Raw genomic sequence first — 22,446 nt, forward strand, 5'->3', positions numbered from 1 at the left:
TTGTCGTTGTCTTTCTAGTCTACAGAAGTACGCAGAATTTTTCTCGCCGTCTTCAATCCATTTAGATCTTGATCTGATAAATGCCCAACAAGCTTTTCTTTCATAAATTCTATCAAGTTTGGATTGCAAGGAAGAGAGTTTAATTTTGTCATCATCCTGTTAATACTGGTTTTATGGAAATCATATGTATCTCTTTAATGGTATTTTCTTCTTCTAAGCCATTAATCTTCTTAATGTGTTTGCTAAATTATTGAATATTGGCAGATTTTATATTTTAAAAATTCCCATTTTTGAGTGTATTGTTGACGGTATGGAATCATCCTGTAAGACTTCTTGAATAAGGCTTGTAATGCCACTACAGTACTCATCATTTTTTAGGAGATTTGCATTAAATTTCCAGTACCCCTTTCTCCTGGCAAACTGTATTGTAGGTGTTACTGATAAATCAATATAGCAGTGGTCAGTAAGGAGATAGTTCACAGTTTGAAAAATCTCAAATAATTCTTGCTTCCCTTTCTGTACATGTTATTTTTTCTAGAGGTAAGGTTATTAACATTTGCCGAACCCAATATGTAACAGTCGGTCTGCTTGACTTTTTCCAAAATAATGCAATTGATTTTTTAGCATGCAAAAGACAAAAATCTATCATTATTTGTTCACTTTTTGTGTACTTGTGATCTTTGGGGTAGAGTCCTAAAATAAAAAAAACTGGGTTCATCAAAAGATCTTTTAAGATAATCTTTTCTATTGTTTCTTTAATTTCCTCCCAAAAAGCTTTGACATTACTGCATTGCCACACACAGTGAAATAATGTACCCTTTTCCGCCAAGCATTTTATACATAGATCTGGAATGTTACCGTTATATTTAACTGGCATGATATAGGTTCTCATAGTCCATTTATACTGTAGCAGTTTAAACCTTGTGTTGACTGACTGGGAGTGAGCCTTTGTGCATATTGATCCCCAGTCCTCTGAAGAGATCTCTTTTCCCATGTCTTTACTCAATAAATTCCGTTTAAGATTTGAGTTCTCTGATGAATTGGACACAAATTAATCATATAGCTCTGATATAGCACCTTTGCTTAAGCTGTCCTTAGACATCATTTTTTCCAAGTTGGATGTTGTAGGTTTGGTTATAAGACTATTTTGACTCGTTCTTATGAAACTTCTGAGTTGAAGAAATTAAAAAAATATATTTTTTATCTATGTCATACTTGCGTTTGATTTCTTCAAATGACATCACATTATCTTAGTTGGGCAGGTACAAGTCCTGAACCTTTTCTAATCCTTTCGTTGCCCATGTTCTAAATACAGCATCTGCTCTCCCTGGAGTGAAGTCCTGGGTTCCCCAAATGGGACTGTACTGAGACAATAGGTTAGGTTCTTTGATACATTTTTTCACTTCAAACCACACCTTGCTCATATTTTTAACAATTGGTTTAGTACAATAACTAACTTTTTATTGCTTTTGGAACACCTGCATGACCTGTCCCTCTTACAGCACATAGTATTCTTGTGTTCTTTCCTGTGTTCGGCAGGCAAAGGCCTGCCGTCTTTCCCTCCGCGCCCCCACCTTAACTCTCCCTCACAGTTTGAAAACATCTGCTTTTAGTCTTTTCAAGCTTGTTATTTTCATCAAAAAGAAAAACACAAACTGATTTCTGGAATGAATTTTATTGCAGATTGTTGTAATAAAGGTAAAGGTACTTTATTGTCACATACACATACATGTAGCGAAATTCATTCTCTTTATCAAACCCATCCCTCAAGGGAGCAGTGACTCATCTTTGTTCTCTTTCCTGTGTTCACATGTAGCAGATATTTTATTATGTAAATATATTGCATGCAATCTTTTTCTAAAATTATTTTAAACTGTTTGGGTCATAATAACAATAGCCTCAAGACCCTGAACTATTAACCTTTCCAAATATTAAACATGCCCATCATGTGTCATCTGAAATGCATTTTTCTGTAACAAATTTCAGTCTCATTTTTCAACAATGTCACTGTGGACGTTTACAAATTGCATTCCCAATTCAGCTTTTTTCCCCACCATAAACAAAATACCCTGCTCCCCCTTTTTGCCCCCGAGTCAGCTGTTTCTTTTCCCAACTTGTGTTTGGACACATGACCTTGTCCTTCTATCTTCTTTTCTCCCAATCCTCCATCCATCACACTTTTCCTTCCTCTGTCAGTTCGGCGAGCTGTAAAGAGATTTACAGCTTACAAACACGAACACGGTTTACAGCTCATCCATATCCACGTCCACCCATGCCAGTGTCTGTCTAATTATGTATACTCAGGCTTGGTAACCATCCACAGTTGGAATAGTCTCGCTTTGCCAGACCTTCCTCCACAGCTCCACAGTTTATTGGCATTTCTTTAAACCAATCACAATCAGGGCGCCTGGGTAGCTCACCTGGTAGAGAGTGCGCCCCATGTACAGAGGCTCAGTCATAGTTGCAGCTGGCCGCGGGTTCATTTCCGACCTGTGGCCCTTTGCTGCATGTCATTCCCACTCTCTCCCCTTTCATGCCTCAAAACTGTCCTATCAATTAATAAAGGCCTAAAATGCTACAAAAAAAAACAATCACAATCGTCTTGGGCCGTGCTAGGCACCGGGAAGGGCCACGGTGCCGCTGCAAAATAGCTTCTAGAAGGAACTTGTTTTGGTGAAACGTGTACGTTCAAAAGTTGTTTTAGTCATGCAAGAGAAAACTCAGATTGGACAGATAGTCTAGCTAGTTGTCTGGATTTACCCTGCAGATATCTGAGGAGCAGTTAACCATAGTTCTCATAAATCCAGTTTAAAATTCCAACACAAAGAAAGCGAAAAGGTAAAAGACATACGGCTGAAAAGAGTGAAATCCGGCATAATTTCCCGGAAGTGGAACGTCGAAGATATAGACTATAGTCGGAAAAACAACGGGAGGTTTTCCTGTTCTTGCCATTTTTCTAACATGGTGCAGATCTGACATGACTGCAGCTGGAGGGCACTAATAAGGGTAGAGCATTTGAATCATATTAAAACTATTAAAAATGATTAAAAATGAATATGCAAGACGTAAACACGGATGAGATCATAACGAGTTCAATCATGACACATACGCTGTTTAGCTTTGCGCTTGGTTTTCCAAATGTATGAGCTAATAAATAAATAAATAAATCAGTTCTCTCTCACTTGTTCTGTCAGCTGTAACAGAGAACATATAGTGAACAAAGACATATTTCAATATGTTAGTTATTAGTAATTATTATGTTCTTAATGCTTAAGAAAATAGCATTGCTACTAGGAGTTGTGATTTATGATGTGCCAGGTGTGTGGCAACAGACCATCGGCTGACATAATGCGTAGCAGCAGGATTTATAGCTTATGGCTTAGGGGAAACATTATGTTACAGCAGACAAAAATAAGAACCTCTCTCTTACTCTTTGGAGTGGTATGTTAATTCCTTAACAAAAACGTAATGACACTGCACGCACCAAGTTATTTATCCACTCACAGCCTCAACAGAAGTGACAGTTATTACTCAGAAGTGCATTGCAGCTCTCTGAGGTCCACACAAACCATTTCTAAAGGGCCTTCTTTCTGAGAAGCTGCGAGGCGCACAGCTGAATAACACAGCTGTGTGAGTGTTTTTCTGTGCCAGTGTACCTTCTCCGGTACACTGGCTGGGTGTTTAGGATAAACTCGAGGAAGTCCCTTCCCTTGCTGTTGTCCCATAATCCACACTGTGTGTGAACTAGATGAGTATAGTAAAAACACTACTAGCTACCTGATCCTGCACATGCACAGCTACAAATGTGACGCAAACACGGTTGCACCAAAGCACATCAATAAACTTTGTAAAACTGCCTCACAACAGTGACATCAATGGTACTAAATATCCACCACCAAGAACACCTACACCACTGCTGAAACAAAAGATTTTGGGGACATCACTTTAAGAAAGCGCAAGCACTTTCTTCTCTCTTCCAAAGCAAGTACCATCATCTTTACGGGGTTTCCCACAAATAAGGATGATGATTATCATCCTTAAATTGAAGATGGACCTTGTGCTTCTTCAATCTTTTGTCTTGGAGTTGTTTTTAAGCAGTTAAGATGTGTGAGACATGTCACAGAGGACACAAGAAAAAGCCTAAAGCATAGTACTGTATAGCTGTGGCACACTTCCTCAAATAGAAACAAGTATTTTCACACAGCTTTTGTCTCGTGGTTTCTTTGCACAAAACAAATCCTTCCATTGACTTTCATAATGGTGCCAGACATGGTTAATCAGAGATTTTTGACAAAGTGCAAAGCCCTAATGATGAGGTGACTGTGTCTCTCATATACACTCTATGTATTCCAGTATGTAGACTGAGGCCTGGAGGTGAGAAGGCCTGCCTGAACCTGTCTCTTATCACACCCTAGTGGACGGTGGCCAGAGGTGGAGGGAAGGATGCCCCTTGGATGGATAGATGGATGGATGGATGAAAGAAGATGAAGTGAAAGACAGAAAGACAACCGTGTTGGAGTGAGAGGCCTGGAGCTGTGATGAGATTGAATGACGGAGGAGGTAACTATTTCCATGTGAGGACAGATTAAGTGAGGGGTTAAGTGAAAAGTCTTCACTCTTCATTTTCTCCATTCGCCTCTCAGCTTATTAAGGCTGCAGATTTATGTGACAATTTCTCTGTCCCTCCTTATCATGCCTTCCTGATGTCTTTTTCCCCTCTCAATTTAATTTAGCTGATGTTGCTCTTGTACCCCTCTTGCTTTACTTTCCCTCTTTGACCTCCTCCTCCCCACACTTTCCTCCCCAATTCACTCTCTCCTTACCCCCATGACCTTTCTCTGCAGATAGGCATTGATCCAGGAGTACAATACTATACCTGTGAACCACAATTTCACCTGAAATAGTTTTATCACAGTAAAGGAAATACTTTGCAAGAGTGTAGGAGGAGTCGTGTTTCACTTTCCAAATCTTGCACTCCCAAATCTGTAAAAAAAACAACTTTAGGTTTAAGTGTAACTTGATGTTTTCAACACATTTTTATTAAAAAAAGTCACTGTTTGTTTTTTATTTTGTTTTTCAATCTGGGTCAACTGGGATTGATGACCAGAGTAATGAAAACAATACTAAGAGAGTAAATTGATGGGTTGCCTTCAATTTGGGGCCCCCTGACAGTTTTTACCTGTTGCCCCCGGGTGTTGCTGTGGTATGCAGATAATGTGCTTAAGTGCATCAGACGGTGTATCTTTCATCTTTGTCAGTGAGATTACGTAGAGTGTTGGAGAGCTGGTACAGGTGATAAGAATCAGGTCGAGGTAATGCAGGTAATCCTCTAACCCACATCCATATAAAACCCAACACCAGCACCCTCAGCCAAGGCTGAATTTGATACACACCTGATACACACACATACACACACACACAGGCAGGTTGGTTCTCACATAAAACACACACAGGAAGACAAGTGGGCACGTACGCATACTCGGAGAGGTTGGCAGCGTGAGCTTTATACAGGTTTATATACACAGGTAAGGAAATGTGATGCAGTTGTGTAGAAGAAATAACAATACCAGTCTTTATTGGCCAAGTATGTTAATATACAAGGAATTCTCAGTGGCTCTCAGAGTACTTACACACTAAGGACAAAAATACAGAAGGATGCAAAAACATACGTATAGCTAAACAAGTATAAGCACATTTATTGCAGGTTTAACTGTTGGTGAGAGTAACGGCATGTGGAAAAAAGTGTTTGGTTTGTTGTGTCTGGTAGGTTTGGCATACAGTGTTCTGTAGTGCCTGGCAGAGGGGATAAGTTAGAACAGGTTGTCTCCAGGGTGTGAGGGGTCTGCAGTGAAGGACCTGCCCTTTCCTGACTCGAGTGGGCAGGTTTATAATGATATACAGTATAATATAATAATAATCTTTTCTGCAAACCTAACTATCTAATCTACTGTCTATTGCAGCCTCTTTGTGCTAAACCAGACAGTGATTGGTATGCAGAGGACACACTTAATAACTGCTGTGTAGAATTGGATCAACACCTCGCAGCAGGTTGAACTGACACGGGAAGTACATCCTCTGCAGGGCTTTTTTTTATGAATGTACACACACACACACACACACACACACACACACACACACACACACACACACACACACACACACACACACACACACACACAGATACCACCACACACACCCTGCAGGCTCACCCACATGCTAATCACAGCTGACTGTAACAGAAGTGGAATGTGATGCTGGACTGTAATCAGGATGTTGACCCACATACTGATTACAACACTGCAGGCGTTTTATACAGTCTATGACTGCAGCTCCAAAAAAACACTGCACCGAGCACTTTTGTTTTTCATTACTTATGCACTTTTCATCCAGGAATTATTTAGACATATATAAACATATACATTTTCTGCTGGCTAGTGGCTATGCATTTGAAATATGTTTAGCGTTATTTGTTTTGACTCCCTTCCTTTTGGCTTTTGGTTGCATTCATTATTTGAACCAAGGGACACAGAAAAGTTGAAAGCATTTCTATTAAACCTTGATCCTTGATTTCACCTTTGAGCTTCTCTGCTATTCTCTGCGCAGTTAGCCATTCATCTCTATTTCCACACACACTTTAATAGATCTCATTTTAAACATACACTAACATGACAGTTTAATGTATTTTATGTGTTTGCTGCGTCTCACAACACTTTGATTTCCACATCAAAACCTGTCTGTACCATCTCCACCTGCATCTGACTGTGTGTCAAGAGAAACCTGTTGATGTGTGTGTGTGTGTGTGTGTGCGTGTGTTTTCTGCATACAACTGTGTGCATATAGTTAACAGCATCTGTAAATGCATGATTCATAACAAACCCAATGTTAACCACAAAAGGCTTTTATTTAATATGAAGCACAGATGCTGCATTCCAGTCCTTTCCGTAAAGTCAGACTCCAGCAGGCTATAGTACACGTGTCCCTTTTCCTTGAAGAGCAGTTCCACTTTATTTGTCCTGTCGACGTGATGGATGGAGGGGTGCGTTGTTTGGTCATGTCTGCTCTCTCTCACACACACACACACACACACACACACACACACACACACACACACACACACACACACACACACACACACACACACACACACACACACACACACACATATGCAGGGGCCTCTCTGTTGTGATGAAGCCCTGTATTTACAGCATCGTTGACAGATGCACTAGGCTTGATTAAAGACATGGTCTCTTTGTTGTGTGTGTCCATTTTAGTTTATGACCATGTATAAACTAAATGTGTATATTATGACCAAAGCTGTATCTTCATAAGTGAAATTGTGTGTGTATTTGCATCCACCTAGAGAACTCAGATATCAAGTGTGTGCCAGTTTGCTGGAAATATGTTTGTGTGTTGGCTCTGTAGCTGGACTGTATACCGGTACAATAATTTTCTATAGTGTTACTCAGTTATTTTCTGTGTGAATGACACTCTTTGTACTGAGTTGGAGCACCTGCCAAGTCAGGAAAAGAGATTTTCCGCCATCACTCAACTCCACTTTATCTTCTCCATTTGTAGCATATCGCACACCTTGTTTGTGTTGCGGTTGGTTTCATGTGTGGGCACTTTTCATGTGTGTATTTGGAGGGTGGGAGGCGTGTAGCAGCGTTAGATTATCTGGTTGCATTTGCTTCATAAACTTGAAGATGATTAATAATATGAACCTTACGCAAAAGAAACCTGTTTTGTATCTTACAAGTTAACAGGTTAGCAAATGAAGAACACACTTTTGGTGAGAAAGCATTCACTGTCAGTGTCTAAAGAAAGGTAGCACAATGTTGCGTTTTTAATCATTTGCAACACAACTGAAAAGCCAGGGGATCCACAGTATAACAAATGGCAGATTATCCCGCAGTTTGATCAAAGTGTTTAACCAATAGAGTAATTGAACAACCAACATTCCCATCCTTGGAGCTTAGGTTAGGAGTGAGTGGTGTAGCAGACATTGTGTGTGACTGTGTATTTGGCTTTGCAACCGCGTGTATGTGTGTCAGCTCAGGACAGGTATTTCCTATAGCAGTGAGCCAAAAGGGTGAAACCACAGGAAGGATGTAAAAAATGTTGGCTGAATAGATAAAAAGATAAAAAAGAGGGAAAGAGAGCGGGATTTAAAAAGAGAATACATGGATTATTGCATTCATATCCGAAGCAACATGCAGTCAGCGACTAGATCATGGTTTCACATCTTGAAGAAATATGCTTTTAGTCTGCAACTGTCCACTGCATAAATCAAACATATCATCTTTCTGATGTAATACACTCTCTTTATGTATACCTGAAGCAGCAAGATGTCGTCATGAGAGATGAGAGAGGTGGTGGGATGAGTTTTGGATAATGAAAGCAAGAGAGATGTGAGGTGAAGAAAGAAAAAGTGGTAGAGAGAAGAGGAATGTGATAGAAAGACAGAACAGCTGTTGCATTGGGTCTTTACTTGTCCTTGGTGTTCACTACTAGCCTCGACACATTAAGACTGAAAACCACCTGGAGACCGATGGTCACATTTACTGTAACCAGGCGGAAGTGTCTTTGCGTGTTTGTGCGCACATACAGTAGGCATTTATGTGCAAGTTGTCCCAGATGGATAGGGACGTATAGGCTGTTAACAGTGTTTGTGTGTGTTTCTCTTGGTGTGGCTAGAGATGGATGTTGAATCTGAAGTCATTAAAGGACGAGCAAGGCTTTAGTTGACAGACTGTGACCATGCAGGTTTGCCTGCCACAGTTTGTCCTTGGGATTCAGAGACAATTGCACAATTGCACAAGAGATAAAGTGCTCTCTCTACCTCCCTCTCTCCCTCTCTTTCTTGCGCTGTGGTCTGGAAAACATCTGAAAGCCATACACACTGTTACCACACTGCTTAGATGTAATTTACAATTAATTCAGAACACATCGGTTCCAAGTCCTAAACCCAGGCCCAGACTGGCCATTGGGAGCACCTTAGTGTCAGGCCAGTGTTAAAAATGCAATGAATTGATATGCAAAATGTGTGGCCGAGCTGCATGGAGAAAAAATGCACAGCGCAGGAGGAACAGAGGACGAGACAAAGAGAAAAGGTGGAGAGGGAGTGCATTGAAGTGCAACTAAATGCTGCAAAATTACAGACACCAACTATATGAGATGTTTTTTGATGCAGTTTTTTTGTGTGCAGAAATAAAACCATAGAGGTTCTTAGAAAACAACATTTTTTTCAACACAATCGTAACAGTATACGTGGTCTTTTGTGAATGTGTGCGGAATCTGATGGCTGTTTCACAAAAGCAGAATTTATAAATCCAGGATAACTGATAAAGCGAGGCTTGACCTAGTCTAATCTGTGCATCCTGGCTTGGTGCGTTTCATGAAGGCCAAGCCAGGCTGAGGAGGAGCGACTAGGTTGAGCCAGGATGAAGTAATTCAGATAGATGCGCGTTCACGGCTTTCTCAGGAAATTTACCATGAAGATCAATTTTCTACAATGCTAGAATTTGATGGGTTAATACATGGTTTCTTCCTCTCTCTCATGGGCTAAAATATAAATGTCCTAAGTCATATTAACTTCCACTGCTCGCTTTTAATGCAAAGTGTACAACTGCAAATGAGTGACTCATTGAATGGTTTCAGTTAAGCGCAGTAGTTCGTAAATGTATATTTTTAGACTATCTTTCAGTCGGTCTGCTATTATCTGCCATGCTTTTTCCTCACATTTTTTACATTTTTTTTTTACAGAGGCCAAGTTACCTTCTTTACATATTATATGCTTTGCTCCCTCGTATATATATGGACATAGGAAAGAAAGACACTGAAGAAATTGGACTCTAAAATCTAGAAACTATAAAGATAAGTGATACATTCCATGCACACTGTAAACATGAATGGAACAGAGTATATTCATCAGTTATTTCCCCCAAGCTAAATATAAGGTCAAAAACCATTGAGGTGTCCTCTCCCTGTTGTTACATGAATGAACAGTAGCCTACAACACTAGATAGTTACTGGTCCAGTGAACTAAGACTATAATTTGGGAGGATTGTACAATAAGGATATGTTCTTAAAATTGTACAATTCTCCCAAATTATAGTCCCAGTTTACTGGACAACACATTTTGTGTGCTAAGAATGCCAAATACAATGCACATGGAAAGGAACAAACATGATCCTTTATTGTTAAAGAATAAAATGTATCAACTAAAATAATTTAAGGTGCATTGGTCCACTATAGAAACACACATGTACAGCATTTCATGTATTGTCCTTAGTAACAGACTTCATTTAAAACACATTTCATTAGCCTTTTCTAATTATGTCAACTGCCGTAATACATTCATCAAACTTCTAACATCAATATGTGAACAGCAGTTTTCATACAGCAATATAACAGTAACAATGACACAATGTCACATGAATAATTCTAAAAAATAATGGTCACAACTTTAAATAATAACAGTGCTTAACTGAACAGCAATATGCACCTGTTGTATTTTAATTCAGGCTAATAATAATAAGGTAAAACTTTTGTAATTGTAATTTATTTATTTGAACAGGGACAGTGCACAAAAAACATTAATAGATATCTTGTGCCAGGTTGTAGCAAATTGCTAATTTCCGCCCATAGTCCCTGCTGAGTGAACAGAAAAGGCCCCAGGATTAATAAATCCTGGCTGTTAGCCTGGTCAGGGGCAGGCTAGCTACACAGAATAAATCTCCATGGTAACTTAGGTGCCTCTGCTTTTGTGAAACCGAGTCAAGGCTAAATTGAGCCAGGATAAGTGGGAAATCCTGGCTTAATCCGCTATGTAGGTTTTGTGAAATAGCAATCTGGACTCTCTGATTATCTCAGTCCAGCCCTGCCTTGAAGGTTCAAATCCTAAAAAAAATAAAGAATTTTTCACCAAATACCATTTTAAATATATTCAGAATATTAAAAAAAAATCAATATGGTTTATAAACATAATTCTACTACCTCTGTATAGTAATTGTATAGTAGTCTGTATAATAAGTCTGTGAAGGTTCATGTCAATCTAATTGTTACAATGCAGTCATTTACTTCCCTTATTCACCAAAAATGGTAGTGCAGCTGCATATGGAACAAGACTGCTTTCATAACGAAATAAGGCAAGTGGCTAACCTTAGCTTATTGCTGATGAATTTAATAAAAAAAGTATAAATATTACCACTTCTGTTTTAAATAAAATGCATTTTCATTTTAAAGGTGCTATATCGGATTGCCATAAGATTAATACACTGAAATGAAAATATAAAACAAAGCTCCTTAAGACAGCATTCAGATACATGAAACATGTTATCTTGTATTTTGAGGTTCGAGCCACTTATATCGTTCACTAGAACCTTCGTCAAGACAGCAGCTGCCAAAGCAACAACACAAATTCTGTTTTACACAATGACAAGTAATCTGCCTGCAGGTTACTGTAATAGTTAGTGGAAGACAATGAATGTACCATTCTGTAACTGCAGTTAAGATCAGCAAAAATAAATCATAGCCTAAACATTGTCCCGAGAAAATGCTACAGTCATTATTCTCCAAACTGTCTGCTTCTTGGGGGTAGTCAACATAAACAAGCATGGCATCCAGTATTTGATTTATGTGAATTACATGAACAAAAATGTTGTTTAAAGTGAAAGGAAATGATTAAATAAAGGACAGTTGTGCTCAAACAGAAGTCTTTTATTGCAAGGCTTTTATTGTATTTTATACAGAGGCCCAGGCGAGCCTTGTCCAGGGCTACAGACTTCAACCCTTATCCTTCTTGTCCTTTACTGTTGCTGGCTTACACTGTAGGCCTCCCTGGTTGCAAATTGTACATTCTAACTGTGCCTGGTAGTTTCACTAATGAATGCCGACCCATTGTAGGAGAACAATACCGCAACTTTTCCCACAGAGTAAGAGGTTCCTGCTGAAAAACAATTACCATTCTAAAAGTTATTTCTTTCCTTTAACCTCTTAGCTTCAAAACCTCATGCTGTGGCTGCTAACAATGAACGATGGTTACTGTGGCAAACTAAACAATAGCACTTAGACCTGATTACTGAGGAAACAGTTTCCCAGGTGGGAGTATAGAATAAAGGAATAATCCCGCATCAGCATCCGCTAAACAAAGAAGTCATAATAATAATAAGACAATTTCTCTGGGCAAAATCCCACTAAGCTCCCCAGAATCTGATTACGCTCCATCATAAGAGTTTGTGAAGGTTTTTCTGGAGCAAATTCACTTCCTCCTCATGTCCTCTGGCCAACTCTTTGCTGTACTTTACTCTGATTGGATCAGCCCAGGCTGGACAGTGACCTTGCGTGCCATTGGTCAGTTTTGGGAAGCAAGGTATGAAACCACCAGCAGAGCTTCATTCAGAGTTGAGTCAAAGTAGCAAGTATTCACACACACACACACACACACACACACACACACACACACACACACACACACTCTGCAGTCTTTCAAAGAGCTTAGTAGAACTTAAACACTTGGGATTAGTTGAGACGTGAAGGATTTTTAACCAACAATAATCCTTTTCTTTTCCGTGTGGCATGATCCCTCTCTCCTTTCCTTCCTGTCAAAAAGGAAAGGTCTGGAGAGGGAAGGATAGAGTGGGGAAGAGGGGAGGAAAGGGATAAGTAAGACAGGTGTATTAAATATTAAGTTTGAAAGCGCACTGTTTTTGAAACCTCCACAGAATAAAGCACTCCAACATCTTGCTGTATCATTAATATAAAACACTTCCCCCAAAAAGCATTGAAATCACATTTTACTATGCCTTTTTATTTGCTTGTGGTCTGTTGTTAGACTGCATTTAGTATCTTATTGTAGACATTTTCCCATTTGATTATCAGTTTGGCTATTATGTGTTCCAGGTACGGTTGCTGTGTCTGAGCGCCAGATATGAGTTTAGTTTGTGTCATCACTGTCAGGTGTGTTTGCTCTGCCAGGTTACTCTGTATGTGTGTGTTGGTGTGTTCACAGCTGTGTTTGCAGTACCAGGGAAGTGTTGGCTGTGATTTCTACCACGTGGAGGTGAGCCAGCTTGTGGCTTGTGTGCTCTGAGGGCGAAGTAACATCATGCAGTTTGCCACACCTTATTTAATACACAGGCTTGCTCTCCATCAATAACACAGAATGACTCATGTTCATATGTCAACCTAACCTTTATTCCTTACCAGCACATGCCTCATTTACCTCAGTAATTGTATGATTTGCAGGTTTAGCATGGCTCCTAATTCATAACATTACAATGTTTTGATGAGTTAAGATATCAAGCTAAAAGTGCTAATTCAGTTGCATAATCCAGTTTATTAAAACCAACCAAACACAAAAAGTAAAAGTACATAGACCTTATCAATTCAAGAAGCTATTCTCCCAAAAATAACAACCGCATCAGTCTTTCAGCAAGTGCCCCAAAACAAAGCCCTTTCATGGCTGTAGTAATTATGGCGGAAACAAAAGTAATTAAAGCTATAGTGCGCAACTATTTTGTATTAATGAATGTCCGTTACATTCAAGCCATTACCAAACGAGTTGATACAAAGCTAATTATCAGCCCATCAGGTCCCAAAAAACTCTCTCTGTATTTCTCAGTATGGCTATGTTTACAAAATGGTCACCGCTGAGAAAGAACCAGCACCGTTCAGCTTTAAGACGAGAGGAGATAAAAATGACAAGATTATTACCTCTTCTGAAGAGTCCATGTTTTTTTTATTTAATCCTCTGTGATCTCCTTAGTTTGACAGTATAAACGCTACTAGCAACAAAGTGGAAGAGGGGTGGGTGCGGTGCGCGATCACCGAGGCTTGCGTCATGTGGAATGCTGTCATCATTACTTAGGCCCTGTTTACACGAATACACTCGCGGGTGAAAACGACAAAATATTTAATCAGATGTGCCTTTCGTTCAGACTGCGTTTTTGGGGCTTAAAAACGCAAAAAAGGTTAACCCCCCCTCCAGAGTGCGAAATCTTAAAAATGCTCCACCGTCGCGTTCCCGTCTAAAGGGTAAAAACGCACTGTGCGAGTGTGTGTGTTGTGTGTGTGTGCCGCATGAATGCGCCGCATGTGTGTGCCATGTGTGTGTGTGCTGCATGTGTGCGCCACATGTGTGCCGTGTGTGTGTGTGTGTGTGTGTGTGTGTGTGTGCCGCATGTGTGTGCCATGTGTGTGTGTGTGTGTGTGTGTGTGTTTGCGCCGCATGTGTGTGCCGCGTGTGTGTGCCATGTGTGTGTACCGCATGTGTGTGTGCCGTGTGTGTGTACCGCATGTGTGTGTGCCATGTGTGTGCATTGTTTGGAGCAATAACTCCACCTCCTCATCTGTCCAGACAAAATTGTCAGCTTTTATTGTTCGCTTCGACGTGTTTTGGTTTCGCGCTACTAGGGAGAGAAGTAGAAGGATGGTTCTACGCAGGTGCACAGACTTGGTGGTGTTGTGTGGCAGTACTACCACCTACCACCTAGTCGCCCGGTGTGCATACTACATTGCATTTCACACACTTTTGCGTCACCATATGCATGCAGATTTCCCGCCCAAAACGCTCGTCTTAACGTGGAATAAAAAGTGAGAACGCAACGCCACTTTTGCGTTTTCTCTTCAGATCGTTTCCGTCTAAAGATAGCCTTAGAATTCATGCGCTGACAGTGTTGTCGTCTTAGAATTCCTCATGGGGGAGACAGAAACTACGCACTATAGCTTTAAAGGTACCTACCTCTTGTACCTAAACCTACCCAAAGCATTAACTAAAGTGTTGTCACATCATAAGACTAGGGCTGTCAATCTATTAAAATATTTCTTCACAATTAATCGCATGATTGTCCATAGTTAACTCTTGTTTAAAGGATAACTACCATTTTTTTTAACCTGAACCATATTTCCCCATGCATTTGTGTCTAATAGACTGATCAAAAATCTTTTAATTTGGTCCAGTATTGAGCAAGATCGCAATGACGGGCCAGCGCAAACAGAGCTGCAATGTAATCTAATAGGGTATGTTTTTTTTTTGGTACTGACAGGCTCAGATTGTTACTAAAAGTGTAAGACAACATTATCAATCTCAGGTGACTTTTTGTCCGAAGAAAGCGGTGTGGAGAGTGAAACGCAAGATGAGAAAAAGGCATTCAGGTAGTCTGTTGTCACGGAATAAGCTACAGAAATGATAGGCTCCTGTTATCTAAAAGATTTTTTATGTAATTCCTCAATATTGAAATGATTTCGACAATGTGGATGAGGTCGTTATAATTGGATGGTATTTTTAACATGGGAGCGGACAAATATCCTTTCTTAAAAAGGACCGTGGATGATTAATATATAATGCATGTATTTTATGTTCAGGGGCTGCACAAACTGTTTCTGTTTCATTGAGGAACTATGTCCTATGATTTTAAAAAATTGTACACACAAGGTTAAGCTGTTATGATCATAGACTTAAAATGATACATTTTTAAAGTACATTTTTGAGCTGTAATAACAACAATGTACATAGCTAACTGGCTAGCATTAGCTACACAGCTGTACAGTACATACAGTTTTGGCTATACAACAAGCTTGCCAATACAGGGCTACAGCACAACCGCAAACAATTGTTTACAAAAACATTTTTAACAAGATTGTGGATCCAAGTAATGTCATTTTGAAATCATATTTTTTTTTATAGTCCCCTCAGTTTTGGAAAACTGCTCAGACACTTTTTATAATTTTATAGTTTTATTGAAAGGTCATGTTATAATATTTAACCATATTTACTTTCTTCACTCTTCTGTCTTCCTCTCTGTCCATTGAGTCAACATGAGATTAGTGAACTGTCTGTTATTTAAATTCACCACCCTTTACATGTCCCTCCTTCATGTAAAGGGTCAGATTAGTCATCAAAAGATGAATTAAAGTATATACACAGACCGGACAACACAGTTTCTCAACAATACCCTGAAGTAAAGCACTGTGTTGTCGCACATCAAGGCGGAGGGATGCTGTTGTTAGATAACTAATCCCAGTCCCATTATGCGCTTAATCCCTCCTCTCTGCATCTCAGCATGGATCAACTCCCTCACACACATTTCCTAACAGCCTGTCTATCACCGGATGTTAGTTACCGTGTTGATGGTGTCAGCGCCTGTCAGCCCCCATGCTGACCTTGCCCCGATTAGGTTGCCGCTGTACCGCCAATCACTGCTGTTTGCTCAGTCATCGGGATCAGACTAAGTATTTACAGGCTCCTCGGGGTCACCAAGAGACCATGGCCTTTGATCTTGTGCACCCTAGATGTTTTAAGGGTGTATGTGTGTTTTTGGATTCCCTTCTGTCTGTTTACCAGTTTGTGTCTGCCTGTATCTGTCTGCCGTGTTTCCGAGGAGGTCGGTGCATTTACATAGGTTTTTTTTTCCACGTAACTAAACACTAATTCTCAGAGTCAGAGTCACAACTGCTGAACTTGGCTTTGTTGGCTTCGGAAAGCATTCAAGCGTTCTTTGTAAGACACTGTATTTTGTGTCTTCACACCTAACTCAAATGAAATGTGAAAGGTTTATGAACTTGGCAGCGAGATAAAATCATTTTTTCCCCTTCTAATCAACATGTATTTGTAGCTACATAACCTGCTTGTGGTTAACATTACTTCAACTTGTCAGTTTTATAACTGGGATTGTTAATATTGTGTGTGTATATTTTTATAACGTACGGGCGGATGAGTGTACAGTGTCTGTGTGTGCATATGTTGGTGTGTGTCCCAGGACATAGTTGGTTCATGATGACTGTTACCTTACAAACAGGCCTTGACAACAGTAGCCTGCCGGTCCTGTGGTTTGATTATCTGAGCAGTTCAGTAAATGAATAAGGGTGTCACGATTTCGATTTTAGATTCGAAATCGACCGAAATTAGGTCACAATCTCGAACTTTGAATTAAAAAATGGAATCGTTGATGCTGCCACGCCCCCATGTCTCAAAAAAAAATTGAGAATCAAATTGAACCGTGACCTTAGAATCGAAAATGCAATCTAATCGAGGATTTGGAGAATCATTAAAGTTCTAAAAGTAGCTGCCTGTAACACTTTTGGCTAAAGGTGATGGTCAACGTGTAATGGGTTAGTTATGCCCGGGGGTGTTTATAGGATTTGAGGACATGGGGGCTTAGCCCAGGCCTCTGTTGAGTGCTGCAGGGGAATCCTATCTGGGGAGTTTCTTTTCTTCTTTCTTTTACTTTTTTCTTTTTTACAATCGATCTTTTTACATTCAAAATACATGCTTTTACAGTGTTTTATATATATATATATATATATATATATATATATATATATATATATATATATATATATATATATGAAAGCAAGGCTAATGCTGTTTTTCTTTCTGCCATGTTTGTACCTATTTGTATAGTGTGTGTCTAGGCATTGGGTCATACTTTTGCTTATTATGTGTGTGCTTCCCATGCTGTGTCTTGTGTTTACAGAATAAACATGATATTGGGCCCTGGGGGTGTAGAGGCAGGCCTGTGCAGATCTCTTTCTTTACTGCCCTGCTCATCTCTCTGGCTCCTAACCCTTAGCCTTTGACCTTTAACTGCTCACTATACTTATGCTGACAGCCATACAACAGGTTAACCTACAGGTTAGTTAACAGCATGGCAGATTATCTTCAGCATCTTGGTAAACAGGAAAAATAGTTACTTCCCAATTTTAGCACGTCAGTACTATAGAAGAAACTATAGCTAATATATTTTATAACATGTGATATGATGTTTTATGACGTTACATCAAAATCAACCCACTTTTGACATTTTAGAAATGGATCAGGATCATTTTAGTGTGTCAATTTATAAAATATGGATGCTGTTTAGGCTTTAGGTTTAGCTTTAGGCTTTAGGTTTTAGGTTGACACTGCAGGATGGATCAGAGAGTCAAATGTTGAGGGTGTCCTCAAATTGTTTTTTCCAAATCCTTTACACCCTCCATCGCTTCTCTTTCCTCTTTACGTTGACATCGGCACCTCCCATGTGAAGCAAGTTTCAACTACGATGCCTGGGGCAAGAATAGCTTACAGGTAACTTCACCCCAGTCCTTCCTACACCTTCTCCCCTTCCTGTCGGCCAAACAGGTCTCTACCTGTCCAGGTGAGCCAATAGCCCTGTCACTCCTACACCTAACTCCTTCTGGAACTTAATTCTTTATCAATATACTAAAACCCGTAAAGTTAAAACAGTGGAGGTGGGAAATATTGTATAATATATATATAATATTTTAAAACACTGTATATTATAATGTAATCTGTAAAATTAACCATTTTTATCCTGTAAAAATGCGACTAATATTAGAAAACACAGGTTTAATTTAATATATGACTTCACAACATAGTGTATATAGAAAACGGCGACCACAAAAAGGCATGTTATGTTGTTTAGCACCCAAACAAATCGCTTAACACTGAAACACCATTGTTCCCTATATTTTCAAAGTCAATACTTCACCTTTATATCAGTGAAACATGTAATATGAATGAATGTAATATGAGATTACAGTAAATGTAATCTTAGAACCCATCGGCTATAGGTCTGACGACGATTTAGCCTCTGAGGGCAACGGCCAATATTTAGTGGGTTCCGGTGTAGGCCAAGACATCCTATTCCGTGCGCCGGTCACTGTTTACAGTCCGTTTAGCAACTTGACACGCAAGAACGTCTATGACTGGATTGTTTCACAAGTATAAATTATTTAAACAAGGTTCAGGTTCATAGATTGCATTTCCGCCATTACACTCGGCCTTTTTTGCTCTTCACACAGACTGTCTACCTGCATGCAACAGAACCCGCTCAAACGTGATTGGTCAATACTACTTGGACTACAAACATAAACCAGAATGCTTCTGATACCAAAATCTTGTCCCGTTGCCGACAGCTTCTGCATTCATATGCAGGTATCCGTTTATAGAGATTATGGTACACTTTCATGATTAATAATGAATATTTTTCCAACAGACCTTTATGTCATTTTATCCCCAGTGATACTGTGTTTACACTGTCTGCATTCATACATAAATTCCATTAAGTTATTATATTTCAAGATCAGAGGCTAATTTAATCTGCTTTTGAAATCTGAGGACAAGCCTAATGTTTGAATTTGCAACCTTTCTTTAAAGTTTCCTAATTTCATCAGTGATTGGCATCTGGCCTGAATACAGTGTAAAACGATCTGTTTTCTTTTATCAGTCATACTGTTGAAAGCAGCTTCTGTACAGAGGCATTTCCCCAGATCTTTTGTTTCACAGCGGTTGTAAATGTGACATTAAAGATTTGTTTGATTGGCATGTGGCCTCAAAGTGTAAATGGATCCTTACTCTACCTAAACATCCTGTACTGTTAAGTGTCTGTGACAGAAAAATGTCATAAATCTTTTTTGTTGCTTTCCCTTGTTCTTTTCTTAGTTGCTTTTTTTCACACATGCTCAAACGTCATGCACAGACAGGCAAATCAGTAACGTACTGTAGGGAACCTGTGATAAGGAAAACCTTAAATCCTGATTGATGCTTGTAATGTTGGAAATTAATGTTGGTTAGTGTACTTGTTAATCGTTGTTGATATTGATATAGCACTAATCTGACATTATTAAAACATAAAAGATTAATGTAGCTCTTTAGAAACCTTAGTTTGCCAGCCATCACATGGACACAAACGTTTAAAAGGACAGGTTCACATCTATCTTACTAAAAATAGTATATACACAATACTCACATGCCTCATAGGCTGAAAGTACGCTTGTTTTGATTCCCTATCTCTGACATTAGAATTGCTTTAGGAAAGGATCTCTTCATGAGAAGCATCTTGCATTCAGAAACGTTCGGCCTCTGTCAAAATTGTTATCTGACGTTACCCGTTCTCAAAAGAAACAAATTTTTGGAGAAAATAAGTCAACAATCCACTGAGAATTAAACAGGAAGCGGAAACAAAACAGCTGAAACAAACTAAGAAAGCATTTAGGCTAGCACACCATTTATAAAAAAGGTACCCTAATGTAACAATTATGAAGTGCTGTGGATGTAACGTTAATTTCAGTTGGCTATCATGCGTGTTGCTTTCATGGATGGTCAACCATTAAAATCTTCCTCTATATACGTTACCACAATGCTTCTCCTCTCAAGCTAAACCCAGACAACGAACAATATTTTAGTGAACAAGTGAATCCAGCTTCTGAATGACTTGTTGCTCTTTGGTGGAGAACACAGGTAGCTGTGGTCATGCTAGGGGAGCAGAAACTACAGAATTTGGAAATGACAACAGTATTTACTGAGCAGAGTCAGTCAGGTTTTAAAGGTCCCATGGCATGAAAATTTCACTTTATGAGGTTTTTTAACATTAATGTGAGTTCCCCTAGCCTGCCTATGGTCCCCCAGTGGCTAGAAATGGTGATAGATGTAAACCAAGCTCTGCGTATCCTGCTCTGCCTTTGAGAAAATGAAAGCTCAGATGGGCCGATCTGGAATCGCCTCCTTATGAGGTCATAAGGAGGAAGGTTACCTCCCCTTTCTCTGCTTTTCCCGCCCAGAGAATTTGGCCCACCCATGAGAAAGAGAGAGACATCATGGCTTGAAAACAAGCAAAGCATGGCAGTTGGTCAAGACCACACCCCCACCCTCCACCTTGCCCCCCCCCCCCCTCAATAGCATTCAAAGCTACAGACACAGAAATGGCACGTCCTAAGAAAAGCTCATTGTAGGACTGGCTCTAGTGGCTGTAATTCTGCACCAAGGCTGAATTTTGGGAAAGGGACTTACAGTATTAGGGGACCACTAAGGCCTATATAAAAACATCCAAAAAGCAGCATGTCATAGGACCTTTAAAATAAAACTAAAATTACACAGACAAAAACTAAAATGTCTCTGTTTTTTTGTTGAGTCAAACTCAGTTACCTTTTGAGTTGCTGTAGTGTTATTTCCAGTGTGAGAGCCCCCCTACTATGTTCTCGCCTGCTAACTTACACACACAGATTTTAAGTGAATGTACCCGCTCCACCCCTGTTATCGATCAAGTTCAACCTTCTCCATCACAGTAGAGATTTATAGTCCTGCCAGTGGTGGAAGGTTTATGGAGCCTCGGGGGTTCAGCCCAGCTCATTCCATGATGAAATGTGCTGGATGAGTAAGAGGATGTATCTGAATAGGGTCATCAAGAAAACAGGAGGAGGGACACTGCCTCACATGTGTACACAGGTGCTGATATCGTGCATTCACATAAACACACATATACATGCACACATGCAAGTCGCAGCATGTTCAGGTACACATGTAGAGGCATGCATGTTTCTGTGACTGGAATGTTTAATGTGATCATAATAATAATATAATAATATACATTATAACATACGTATACTATATACTGTTTTATGAAAACTGAATTCAGTGAGAATTTATACTAGATAACATCTATAGGTATTTTTGTTTGTGTCCTCTTCAATAGAATTATTCACTGCATACTCCTCTTCATACTCTTTTCCAGTCTCTCCCTAAAACTTTGCTTTTTGACCTACTGTCTCCCTGTATCCATCTGTCCTCTGCCTCCATCCCCCTCGCTCTTTACATACATACAGATTGCACGCCATGAAGCTGTGCAGTGTTGTGCTCAATAGCCTTGGGGTATAAAGTAGAGAAAACCAGAAGAGGTCATACTGTCAAAATTAAATTGGGCCTAAAGGGTGATTTCTTTTCTATTTTGCAGTGTGGATGAATGGAGTGATGTGGCTTCTTGTTGGGCTCTGTGGTTTAAGTGAAAATCTGCAAAACTCTATTAAACTCTAATAAATGTATCTGTTTCGCTGTTTGATGCACAGTGGCACAACTATTTGGAATTTTACTCAGGTTTCAACTTTGCAGTTTTTAAACATCGGAAGGTGGGGAGGAAAGGAAAGATCCTAAGACACTTAATGTTTCGTGCAGCCTGCAACATTGTTCTGTCAGGACTAAACAAAAGAACTACTGCTTATTTAGGATCAGAAGTGATAGCCACTGCGAGCGAGTAATAACAGAAAAGAGAACCACCCACAGTAAAGAAAGTCAGACTTCATCTACAGAACGCTCATCACAACAGTATTACCAGGGGCTTGGTAAGCAAGTTATAACCAAAAGTAGTTGCTATTATTATTTCTGTCAAATAATCATTCCATTAATTTTTCAATCATCTGATGTGAGGATTTGCTTCTTTTTTTTTGTTTAATACACTTATTTGCCATTTTATTTGGTAATGCAATCTAAAAACACAGTGCAACAAATTCTCAACTTCATGGAGGTTATAATGTTCAGTTTTTGTGGAAACTGTTTTAGAGAGGTGTTGATGCAATGGTTTGCTTATTTGCGAGAATGTAGTTTGTAGTGCTGTTGAATTGTATTGAGTTATACTGACAGGTATTTTTATTATTTTGTCTACCCCATTCCTCTAT

This window comes from Sander vitreus, chromosome 7 (assembly GCF_031162955.1).
Source record: "Sander vitreus isolate 19-12246 chromosome 7, sanVit1, whole genome shotgun sequence".
Lineage (NCBI taxonomy): Eukaryota > Metazoa > Chordata > Actinopteri > Perciformes > Percidae > Sander > Sander vitreus.